This window comes from Myotis lucifugus, unplaced genomic scaffold, assembly GCF_000147115.1.
Source record: "Myotis lucifugus unplaced genomic scaffold, Myoluc2.0 scaffold_966, whole genome shotgun sequence".
Classification (NCBI taxonomy): Eukaryota; Metazoa; Chordata; class Mammalia; order Chiroptera; family Vespertilionidae; genus Myotis; species Myotis lucifugus.
The window spans coordinates 16171-27878 of NW_005872014.1; the positions used below are offsets into that span (position 1 = coordinate 16171).

Sequence of the window (11708 nt, forward strand, 5' to 3'; positions counted from 1 at the left end):
AATCAAACATCTAAATATCAAAGTTCCATATCCAGAAGCCTCCGCCTCCTCCGTCTTCCTCCCTCCCTCTCCTTCCCCTCTCTTCCTTCTACCTCCCTCTGTCTCCTTTCCCCTGCCTCCTTCCTCCTCCCTCCGTCTTCCTCCTCCCTCTTTCCCCCTCCCTCCCTCCTGTTCCCTCCCTCTCCTTTCCCTCCGTCTTTCCCCCTCCCTCCCTCTCTCACTACCCCTCCTCCCTTCTCCTTCCCCTCCCTCCCTGCTCCTCCCTCCCTCTCCTTCCCCCTCCCTCCCTCCTCCTCCCTCCCTCCTCCTCTCTCCCTCTCCCTTCCCCTTCCCTCCCCTCCTCCTCCCTCCCTCTCCTTCCCCCTCCCTCCCTCCTCCTCCCTCCCTCTACTTCCCCCTCCCTCCTTCCTCCTCCCCTCCCTCTCCTTCCCCCTCCCTCCCTCTCTTTCCCCCTCCCTCCCTCCCTCCCTCCAGGAGTTTGAAAACTTCAACCAGGAGCTCCGGAAACACTGTTGAGTTGTTTGTAATTAGCAGGCGCCTCAATGGCTCCCACCCACCAGGCCTGGGCCTTTGCTGCAGACCCGGGAGGAAGCGCAGCCGGCCCAGTCCAGGCCATAAGGCCGCATTTCCAGGGAGCACCTGGGACACACAGGGGGTGAAAGGAGGGTTACAGTCCTTCGTCTGGGAAATAATCCAATAATCCTATCTAATAATAGGACAAACAGGGTAAACGACCGCACCTTCCCTATGCCTTCCATTGGTGTAATCGGCACAATATGCAAATTAACCACCAACAAAAATGGCGGCTAATTTGCATACTGCAGGCAGGGCGGGACAGCGCACCGCCATCCAGAGCAGGCCAGCCCCAGAAGCCGCCCGATATGGTAGTAACTCTATCAGTAAGCACTCTGAAAGTCAGTGGCATAAATGCACCACTTAAAAGACAGATTATGAGGGTGAATTAAAAAAACCTCACTTTAAATATAAAGACACATATAGATTAAAAGTAAATGAATTAAGGTGCAGCCTGTTTTGCTCAGTGGATAGAGCATTAGCCCATGGACTGAAAGGTCCCAGGTTCGATTCCAGTCAAGGGCATGTACCTTAGTTGCTGGCTGGATCCCCAGTCCCTATCAGAGCATATGCAGGAGGCAACCAATCAATGTGTCTCTCCCTTCCCCTTCACTCTCTCTAAAATTCAATGGAAAAATATCCTTGGGTGAAGATTAACAAAAACAAAGTAAATGGATTAAGTAACATTAAAGAGATTATAAGAAAAATATATTCCAAATTTTGTTAGTTGTATAATGGTTATGTTTAAATTATTAACACCTAAGAAATTGGGTGAAGGGTACATATAATATGCTGTAGTATTTTATAGGTTTTTTTTACATGTATGCGATTATTTCAAATTAAAATATTAAAAAGTTAAAAATTAATAAAATATTAATTGAAATGTATCTGCATTACATGAAAAATCTCCTAATTGGTTCTAGCATAATTTATTAAATTGTGCTAAAATTCACAAGGGTTCAATTAAAAAATATCTTAATTCTAAATGATATAATAGAAAATATATAATAGGGCAGTTATAAGCACTTATCTGAAAATAAAAATTTAAAGAAGTGAATTTAAAGAAGGGATTAGCCAAAGAAAATATATGCACAACCCATGGACACAGACAACAGTATGGTGATGGCCAGAGAGAAGTGGGGGACAAGAGCTGGGTAGAGGGGGCAAAAAGGGGGAAATAGGGACATCCTATCTACACTAATAAAAGAGAAAAATGGTAATTGGCATACGACCGCTACCCTCCCCATTGGCTAATCAGCATATCCTTATGCAAATTAACTGTCAGCCAAGATGGCGGCCGGCAGCCAGGCAGCTGGAAGCGAACATGAGGCTTGCTTGCTCCAGTGACTGCAGACTCCAACGTTCCCCGCCTGCCTTGCAGGCCTCTGAGCTGGCAGTTTGAAACTTTGTAACAAATATAGCAGGCTGGGATCTCAGAGCTGAAGTTATACATTGTTTCAATTACAGAATGGCAAACAAACCAGCAGCGGAAGCCTCAGAGCTAGAGCCAGAGCTAAAGCTGGCCCAGAAGAAAAAAAAAAAAAGAAAAAAAGGAGTGGTTGGGAGCTTCAGTCAAAACCGCCAGCCTGAAAGCAGCCCTCAGCCCCTCACCCAGACTGGACAGGCACCTCAGTGGGGACCCCCACCCTGAAGGGGGTGTAACCAGCTGCAAACAGCCATCATCCCCTCATCTAGGCTGGCCAGGCACCCCAGTGGGGACCCCCACCCTGATCCAGGACACCCTTCAGGGCAAACCAGCTGGCCCCCAGGCCTCTATCCTATATAGTAAAAGGGTAATATGCCTCCCAGCACCAGGATCAGCGGAGCCGAGAGGCCTCCTGGCACCGGATCAGCATGACATGGTGCAGCGCCCAAACCCCCTGATCGCCCTGCAGCTCTGTGTGTGACAGGGTGTGGCATCCCAACCCCCTGATCGGCCCTGCTCTGTGTGTGACAGGTGGTGGCACCCCAACCCCACCCCCCCCTCCACGGGCCCTGCTCTGTCTGTGATGGGGTAGAGCCATAACCTCCCCATCGGCCCTGCCCTGAGTGTGACAGTGGTGGCGCCCCAACCCCCTGATCCGCCCTGCTCTGTGTGTGACAGGGGGCGGTGCCCTAACTCCCCTATCGGCCCTACTCTGTGCATGTGTGTGACAGGGGGCGGTGCCCTGATGGGCCCTGCTCTGTGCGTGACGCATGACAGGGGAGCTCCCCAACCCCCTGATGGGCCCTGCTCTGTGCGTGACGGTGGGGGGGGGGCAGTGCCCCAACCCCCTGATTGGCCCTGCTCTGTGCATCACAGGGGGTGGCGCCGCAAGCTCCCCATCGACCCTGCCTTGAGTGTGATAGGGGGCGGTGCCCCAACCCCTCAATCAGCCCTACCCTGAGCGTGACTGAGGGTGGCATCGCAACCTCCCAATCCGCCCTGCTCTGTGCATGACAGGGGGCGGCGCCCCAACTCCCCAATCAACCCTGCTCTGAGCCCGACCAGGGGCTGCACCTAGGGATTGGGCCTGCCCTCTGCCACCCAGGAGCAGGCCTAAGCCAGCAGGTCGTTATCTCCCGAGGGGTCCCAGACTGCGAGAGGGCACAGGCCGGGCTGAGGGACCCTCCCTTCCCCCCCGAGTGCACAAATTTTTGTGCACCGGGCCTCTAGTATAATAATAAAAGGCTAATATGCACATTGACTGAACGGCAGAATGGCCGGTTGCTATGATGCGCACTGGCCACCAGGGGGCAGATGCTCAATGCAGGAGCTGCCCCCTGGTGGTCAGTGCACTTCCATATGGGGAGTGCCACTCAGCCAGAAGCTGGCTCATGGCTGGCCAGCGCAGTGGTAGTGGCAGGAGCCTCTCCCACCTTTGTGGCAGCACTAAGAATGTCCAACTAACAATTTAGACCCGATCCCTTGGGGGCCTAAGCCTTTAGTTGGACATCCCCCGAGGGCTGCCTGGCTGCCAGAAGGATGTCTGACTGCAAGCTTAGGCCTGATCCCCTGGGGAGTGGGCCTAAGTTGACAGGTGGACATCCCCCAAGGGGTCCTGGACTGTGAATGGGCGCAGGCCGGGCTGCAGGACACCCCCTCCCCCGAGTGCACAAATTCTTGTGCACCAGACCTCTAGTCTATATATATAAAAGCTAAGTGACCGTTACAACCGAATGACTGGAATGACTGGTCGACCAGTCGCTATGACGCGCACTGATCACCAGGGGCCAGACGCTCAATGCAGGAGCTGCCCTCTGGTGGTCAGTGCGCTCCCACAGACAACTTCCCGCACCCACCCCTGCCGGGCCGGCACTGCCCCCCATAGGCCATGATTGGGGGGGCCGGCTGGCCAACTTTCCGGGGGTTGCTGCCACTGGCCAGCAGGTCCCCCCCCCCACCCCAGGGACTTCAATCGCCAACCCAGGCCGGCAGCCAGGCCGAGGGACCCCACCATGCACAAATTCATGTACCGGGCCTCTAGTCTATCTATATAAAAGGCTAATATGCTAAGTGTCCTTCCCACCTTCCAACCGGTCAATATGACCCACACTGACCACCAGGGGGCAGATGCTCAATGCAGGAGCTGCCGTGACGTTCACAGAGAAATGACACCATGTACCTGGCACCCAGAAAGCAACGCGTGGCTTCCCCCAAGTGAGACACAGGGCCCACCACCACCCCAGAGCGACACCCCACCAAATCACAGTCGACGCTGCCAAGACCCCGTGGCGCAAAATGCAGCCCATAGCCCAGCCCATCCTGGAAACGGTGGCTGTGGCCGCCAAGTAATGATGTCAGGTAGCAACGCCCAGCTTCCTCTCCCTAGTGACTAGCCTCGTTGGAGTTCCAGGAACACAGATGGAAACTTTTCACACTTCAACCAAATATCTGTGAGGTGTTTTCCCGTGCCTCATCTCTTTTGATCCTCATGGAAGTCTTGGAGTAAGTAGATAGGAGACTCAGTGGAATCCTATTTTCTTTTCATTAACCAGAAAATGGAGATTTAGAAAGCTTAGAAACTTGACCCTACTGAAAAGAAGAAATGGTGGCCCTAACCGGTTGGCTCAGTGGATAGAGCGTCGACCTGCAGACTGAAGGGTCCCAGGTTTGATTCCAGTCAAGGGGGCATGTACCTTGGTTGTGGGCACATCCTCGGTAGGGGGTGTGCAGGAGGCAGCTGATCGATGTTTCTCTCTCTCATCGATGTTTCTAACTCTCTATCCCCTCTCCTTCCTCTCTGTAAAAAAATCAATAAAGTATATATTTAAAAAACGCGCTGTCCAAATGATAGGCCCAGTTACATGCTCTTGAGCCCTGGAAACCTGGCTGGTGAGAGTGAGGAGCTGGAGTGTAAATGCTGATCACACAGCCGCGCGTGGTTACTCCCGCGGTGCTGCACAGCTAGCTACAGATGAGAGCCATTTTAGGGCTCCTTAGGATATAAACAGTTAGCTTTTTAGAATTTTCTTGAGTGAAATGTTCTTCCAGTTCCTTATTTCTGTGCAGGGTGCATGCTGTTTAGTGTGCAATGAGGTATGTCGTCCCTATCTTGGAGAAAAATACACAGAGGAAGTTTAAACAAGCACAGGAAAGACAACATAGACAGACCAGTGACAGCACAATATGCTTTAATATTAATAAAAAGGCATATTATACCAAGTGTAGAGGAGTCAGAGGGACAGGAGTCTCTTCAGGAGCAGGAGGCGCGGGGGCAGGGCACGCTGCCCATGTGCAGGGAAGAGAGAAGGAGTGTCTTCATTACGCAAAGGTTGCAGGTTTGATCCCGTCAGGGCACATGCAAGAAGCGACCAATGGATACATAAGTAGAACAGCAAATTGATGTTTATCTCAACCCCCCCCCTTCTAAAATCAATCAATAAAAAGATGCTACCTTTAACAAAGACTTAATCTGAAAACTCGAGTGTGTTTTTATGTGAGGACTGGAGCATTGTTAATGTTAACAAGCACATGATCTGTAAGCTTCAGCAGAATGATCATTAGCACCAATGCCATGTTTGTAACTAGTAGTTTATTGAACCTTCTCCCCACAGTTCCCACTCCCCACGTCCCCCCTCACTGCTAACTCTAATCTTTTCTTTGTTGAGTGAACAAAAGCTAACATGACAAACAACTGGTCTGAGAACCTGGGCCCAATGCTGTGTGGTCTGGGAAGGAAGCTGCTATGGGTTGCTGCCCAGTGAGTTGGGTAATAAACTGAACACTTTCTCTCTCTAGAACTGGAAGTGGAAAATTAGACTTGTCCCAGCCATTCTCCGCTGGTAGTCTTAGTCAAACCTCTTGTTCTGAGCCACGGTGAAGTGATTCTTCCAGTCTCCAACTGCCCCTGAAAAGACGTGGAAGTCAGAGCTACTGGAGGACTGTGTGCCCTCTGTCCTGCTCTTGTATGCGGTGTCCACTCACCCTGCAGGAGGGCAGGGCTGGGCTCGGCATTCTTCCTGCCAGCCCATCCCTTTCCATCTGAAGGGAAGAGGACATCTGTCTGATTGTGAGGCCAGGAGAGCCTGCTGCCCCTGAGCCACATTATGGCGGGGGTAAAAGGGGGGGACACCACGTTAAAACCGCAGGCCTGGGGGCTCTCCTGTCTTTCCCCGTCCTCTTGCATGTCAGATAGCATAGAGCCATCTACACCATGGATGCTTTGCTCCATCGGACCTAAATGTATTTCCACCTTATTATTGAGAACTCTGGAGGGGAGTGAGATAAGGCGGTGGGTTTAGGCACTAAACCGTACTCTCTAGTTGTGGCTACACATTGGTTTCATTTCGTCTGTGGTCTCTTAAATACTCCTTCCCCAGTATCATTTATTATGGACCTTGTCTTATCCACGGAAACCTCCTCACAGGCCCTGGGGTCCTCAACAGTTCTTTCAAGGTCGTGACGCGCAGAGAGAACCACCTTTCCTCATGAACGGAGACACCGAGCGGTCCATGACCTCTGCAGGGACTGCCGAGTAGTTCGCCATGGGATTTTGCTTCATAACATCAAACGAAGTGTGATGGACAATTTTACCCAGGATGCTGTCATCCAGCTTTTTCCCAATAAATTCTCCCAGCTTCCAGATTTCATGCTTTGGGTTCTGTGATCAGAGTGAAAAGAAAAGTGAAGATTTGATATAAAACAGTTTAAAAAATATTGCATTAAATTAATAATGGTGATAAATAACATAAAATAAAAAACAATACTGCCTCCCAAATGCTCAACTTTCCAGAAATGACTCATTTTAATACAGTGACACAGATTTTTAAAAATTAACCATAGACAACCAAGATGGCAGCATAAGGTATATACCTGTACCTGCCGCCCCCCATAACCACATTAAAACTACAACTAAAAGACAAAAGGGCTATCATCCAGAATCACGGGAAAGCTGGCTGAGTGGAAGTTCTACAACTAGAAGAAAAGAAAAAAGCACACTGAGGCTGGGTAGGAGGTGTGGAGGCGCCAAGAGCAGAGGTACGGAGGCGCACAAACCAGGATGCACCTGGGTATGCGGTTCTTTTCAACTGGAAGAGAGATATAAGCTCCGGACTGCACTGAGCTCATTTCTGGCGAGACTCTGGGGACCCAGACTCCTACGGGGAGAAACTGGACGGTCTGGCATCGGGTTGGAAAGCGAGGGTGGCTTTATTGCAGAACTGCTCGCAGTGATCATTGTTACTGTGGGGGCACGGGACTCGGGGACTCGGCGATGTGGGGACCTGGAGATGGCTGACGGACAGGCATCGCTGTTTGATCCACCCTGGTGATTCTCTGAGACCCCGCCCCACCCAATTTATAACCCCACCCAAGCTGTGTGCAGTGATGCAAATGAATTGCCTGTCCTTTTGCAGCCTAACCTAACAAACTGCAGCTGGGTCAGAGAGCTCCAAAATTTCCAAACCCCAAACAAAGAGGAGAAATCTGCAGATCTCACGGTAGCTCCTGCTGGGTGGACTCACACATTGGTTGAATTTGCACCTCCTTGGAGATCCAGGAGGCAGTGTGTGTACCCAGTGGTCACATACCAGATTTCAACTCCTCACATCCATAAGTGACACACTCAAGAGGCAGACTCAGTGAGCACCAAAGACCCATTGAAGCAAGTCCTGCCCCATAAGGGTGTCTCCAGCACAGCAGTTCTTCCACTATAGACACAGTGGGTCCTTGCAGTCAATTGGCCTGGAGGTCATTTCCTCCCAGGCATACCAACAGCAATCAAGGCTTAACTACAACAAGACGGTGCACCCAGCCCACAAAGGGGTGCACTAAGGGTGTCCACCTCAGGTGATTGGGTAGGCTGAGCCACTGGGCCCAATAGGACACCTACCAAACAAAGCCACTATCAACACAGGGAAGCAGCTAAAATGCGGAGACAAACATGTCACAAATTAAAGAAATGGAGGAAAGCAAATTACTGGATTTTGAGTTCAAAACCACAGTTATAAGGTTACTCAAGAATCTTCTACAAACTTCCGAGGAGGAACTTAGTGAGACCTTTAAGGATCTTAATGAGAATGCCAAAAAAAAAAAAAAATGGAAAAGGACCAGTCAGAAATTAAGCATACACTGACTGAAATAAAGAATATTATACAGAGATCCAACAGCAGACTAGAGGGTCGCAAGAATCAAGTCAAAGATTTGAAATACAAGGAAGCAAAAAACACCCATCCAGAAAAGAAAAAAGAATCCAAAAATATGAAGATAGTGTAAGGAGCCTCTGGGACAACTTCAAACATACCAACATCCGAATTATGGGGATGCCAGAAGAAGAGAGAGAGCAAAATATTGAAAGCTTGCCCTGACCGATTTGGCTCAGTGGATAGAGCGTCAGCCTGCGGACTCAGTGGTCCCAGGTTTGATTCCGGTCAAGGACATATACCTTGGTTGTGGGCACATCCCCAGTGGGGGGTGTGCAGGAGGCAGCTGATCGATGTTTCTCTCTCATTGATGTTTCTAACTCTCTATCCCTCTCCCTCCCTCTCTGTAAAAAATCAATAAAGTATATATTTTTTTAAAAAGATATTGAAAGCCTATTAGAAGAAATAATAACAGAAAACTTCCCCTACCTGATGAAAGAAATAGACTTACAAGTCCAGGAAGCAAAGAGAACTCCAAATTAGAGGAATTCAAAGAGGACCACACCAAGACACATCATAATTAAAATGCCAAGGGCAAAAGACTAAGAGAGAATCTTAAAAGCAGCAAGAGAAAAACAGTTAGGTACCTACAAGGGAGTACCCATGCGACTGTCAGCTGATTTCTCAACAGAAACCATGCAGGCCAGAAGGGAGTGGCAAGAAATATTCAAAGTGATGAATAGGAAGGACCTACAACCAAGATTACTCTACCCAGCAAAGCTATCATGTAGAATTGAAGGTCAGATAAAGAGCTTCACAGACAAGAAAAAGCTAAAGAAGTTCATCACCACCAAACCAGGATTTATAAAATGCTGAAGGGTATTCTTTAAGAAGAGGAAGAAGAAAAAGGTAAAGATAAAAATTATAAACAACAAATACATATATGGGGGGGGGGTAAGAGATCAACCGAAGGACTTGTATGCATGCATATAAGCATAACCAATGGACACAAGACACTGGGGGGTAGGGGAGACCAGGGGAATGTCAAGGCGGGGGGGGGGGGGGGAGGAGACCTATATAATACTCTTTGTAATACTTTAAGCAATAAAACAAAATTAAAAAAAAATACATATCTATCAACAAGTGAATCTAAAAATTAAGTGAATAAAAAACCTGATGAACAGAGTAAACTGGTGAATATAATAGAAGCAGGGGCATAGAAAGGGAGTGGACTGACAATTCTCAGGGGGAAGGGGGTGTGGGAGGTGCGGGAAGAGATTGGACAAAAGTCTTATACCTATGGGTGAGGACAGTGGCTGGGGGTAAGGGCATTGGGTGGGGTGGGAACCAGGTGGAGGGGAGCTATGGGCGGAAAAAAGATGGACATCTGTAATAATCTGAAGAATAAAGATTTATTTTTTAAAAAATTAACCATGCCCTAGCCGGTTTGGCTCAATGGATACAGTGTTAGCCTGAGGACTGAAGGGCCCAGGTTTGATTCCGGTCAAGGGCATATGGCCAGGTTGCGGGCTCGATCCGCAGTTGGGGGCATGCAGGAGGCAGCCAATCAATGATTCTCTCTCATCATTGATGTTTCTCTCTCTCTCCTTCTCCCTTCCTCTCTGAAATCAATTTTTAAAAAATAAAAAAAAAAAGAAAAAGAAAAATTGACCATAATTATTAAGCTTTTCCTGTTCTGAGATGGAAGCACCGCTGAGTGTGATGCAGTGTGTGGAAATGCTGCCCTAAACTTATTTCCAAATGTCCTGCTAGGGCCGTTCCTGGAGGGTCTTGGTCGGCCACGTGTGCAGCAGGGAGAGTCTGTAGCCTGGTGATGAGAACGAAGATACCACAGAGGCACGGGGCAGGCGATGGAGGCCTGACGGGGGAGGCTGCCGCTGGCTCTGACTTTGACAGAAACGCGCCCAGACAGTGCTGTGCGGCAGAGGATGGAGAGGACCTGTTGCACTCAGGAGGCGACTGAGAGGCGCTCATGGCTGAGGACTCCAGGCCCAGCCCGTCTGACCGGTGCGTAGGTGTCTCAGTGCCTAGGGAGCAGTGTTCTCTCGTCAGAGGGAGGCAGAGCCCTGGGAGATTGTGGCCGTGGGACGTACCTGTTTCTAGAAGGAGTGGGGGGAGGGCAAGTGGAGGAGTTTACCCCAAGACTGTATCTTTTGCTTTATGATGAGCTTCTGCTTTAAAAGGTTGGATGTTTAATTTGCCCAGGCTGGGGGCTCAGTAGTTAGAGCCCCTGCCTGTGATCTGAAGGGCCACAGGTTCGATTCTGCTCAGGGGCACGTACCTCAATTGCAGGCTGGATCCCTGGCCCCAGTCAAGCCATGTGGGGAAAGCAGCTAATCCATGTGTCTCTCACATCTATGTTTCTCTCTCTCCCCCTCCCTCCCACCCTCTCAGAAAGCCAATGGGAAAAAACATACACTTGGGTGAAGATTAATGACAACAAAAAGTGCTTAATTTAATTGGCCTGCAGAGTAGGAATCAGCAAGAGTGCGGAAAACTGAGCTTTGTGTGACTACGTTCAGGGAATATTCCAGAATAAGACCACAGAACATGTAAAAGGGTTTAGGGACTCTGAGGTTAGACTGCCTGTGTATTAGAATATTAGAAATGTAATAAGTTATTTATTTTTGAAAAACCATAGAGTGCAATTTAAAACAAAAGAAGAACTCATAGACGTGAGGAACAGACTGGGGGTGCAGGGGCAGGACGGGGCTGAGCGGAGTGGGTGAGGGGTCAGAGGTACAGACGCCCAGCTGTCCGCTCAGTCAGTCCTGGGGTGTATGTGTAGCAGGCAACTGTGGTTAATGATACTGCGTTGCATACCTGAGAGGAGCTGCACTATAAGGAATAATTATAACTATATTTGGTGCAGATGTTAAGTAGACTTATTGTGGTGCTCATTTTGCAAGGTGTACAAATATCAAGTCATCCTGTTGTATACCTGAAACTAACACTATATTACACCTCAATTATCTCGATTCAAAACATAGAAAAGGATTCTGTGTTTTTTCACTCTCGATATTTTATATCTGGCAGTAAAGCTAGAATTTGAATTCAATAATTCTGACTCTAAATCATTAGTATTTTCCCATTATACCATCATTTCTTAAACTGTTTCTTGAAATTGATGTTCCTCAATGGAAAAAATGTGTTATAAAAACGTTTCCCTCCTAAGCAGAATTTTTTTTTTAAATATATTTTTTTATTGATTAAGATATTACATGTGTCCTTATACCCACGTTACCCCCTACCCCCCCCCCCCGCTCATGACCCCACCCCCGGATGTCCGGGTCCCTTGGCTAAACCCACATGCTTGCCTCTGTTCACTCTGCGAGGCCCTGATGCAGCCGCTACGCTATGATGTAATATTTCATGGTCAAATAGGAACGTGCCGCCCCTCACCATCTTCACGTCCTCTTAGAAGAGGTAGAGGATGTGGTGTTGGTCTCTGGCTTCCCAGAGCCCCAGCACACTGCAAGACAAGGTGGGGATGGGGCCAGGGAAATAGGATGGAGGCCAGGGGAATGGGATGGGGAGCAGGGCGAGGGGAA

General features: G+C 49.1%; 1 pseudogene; it reads right to left on the reverse strand.

The window, feature by feature from the left end:
- Positions 1-5655: 5655 nt before the first annotated feature.
- LOC102429478 lies at positions 5656-11613 on the reverse strand (annotated as a pseudogene).
- Positions 11614-11708: the final 95 nt, after the last annotated feature.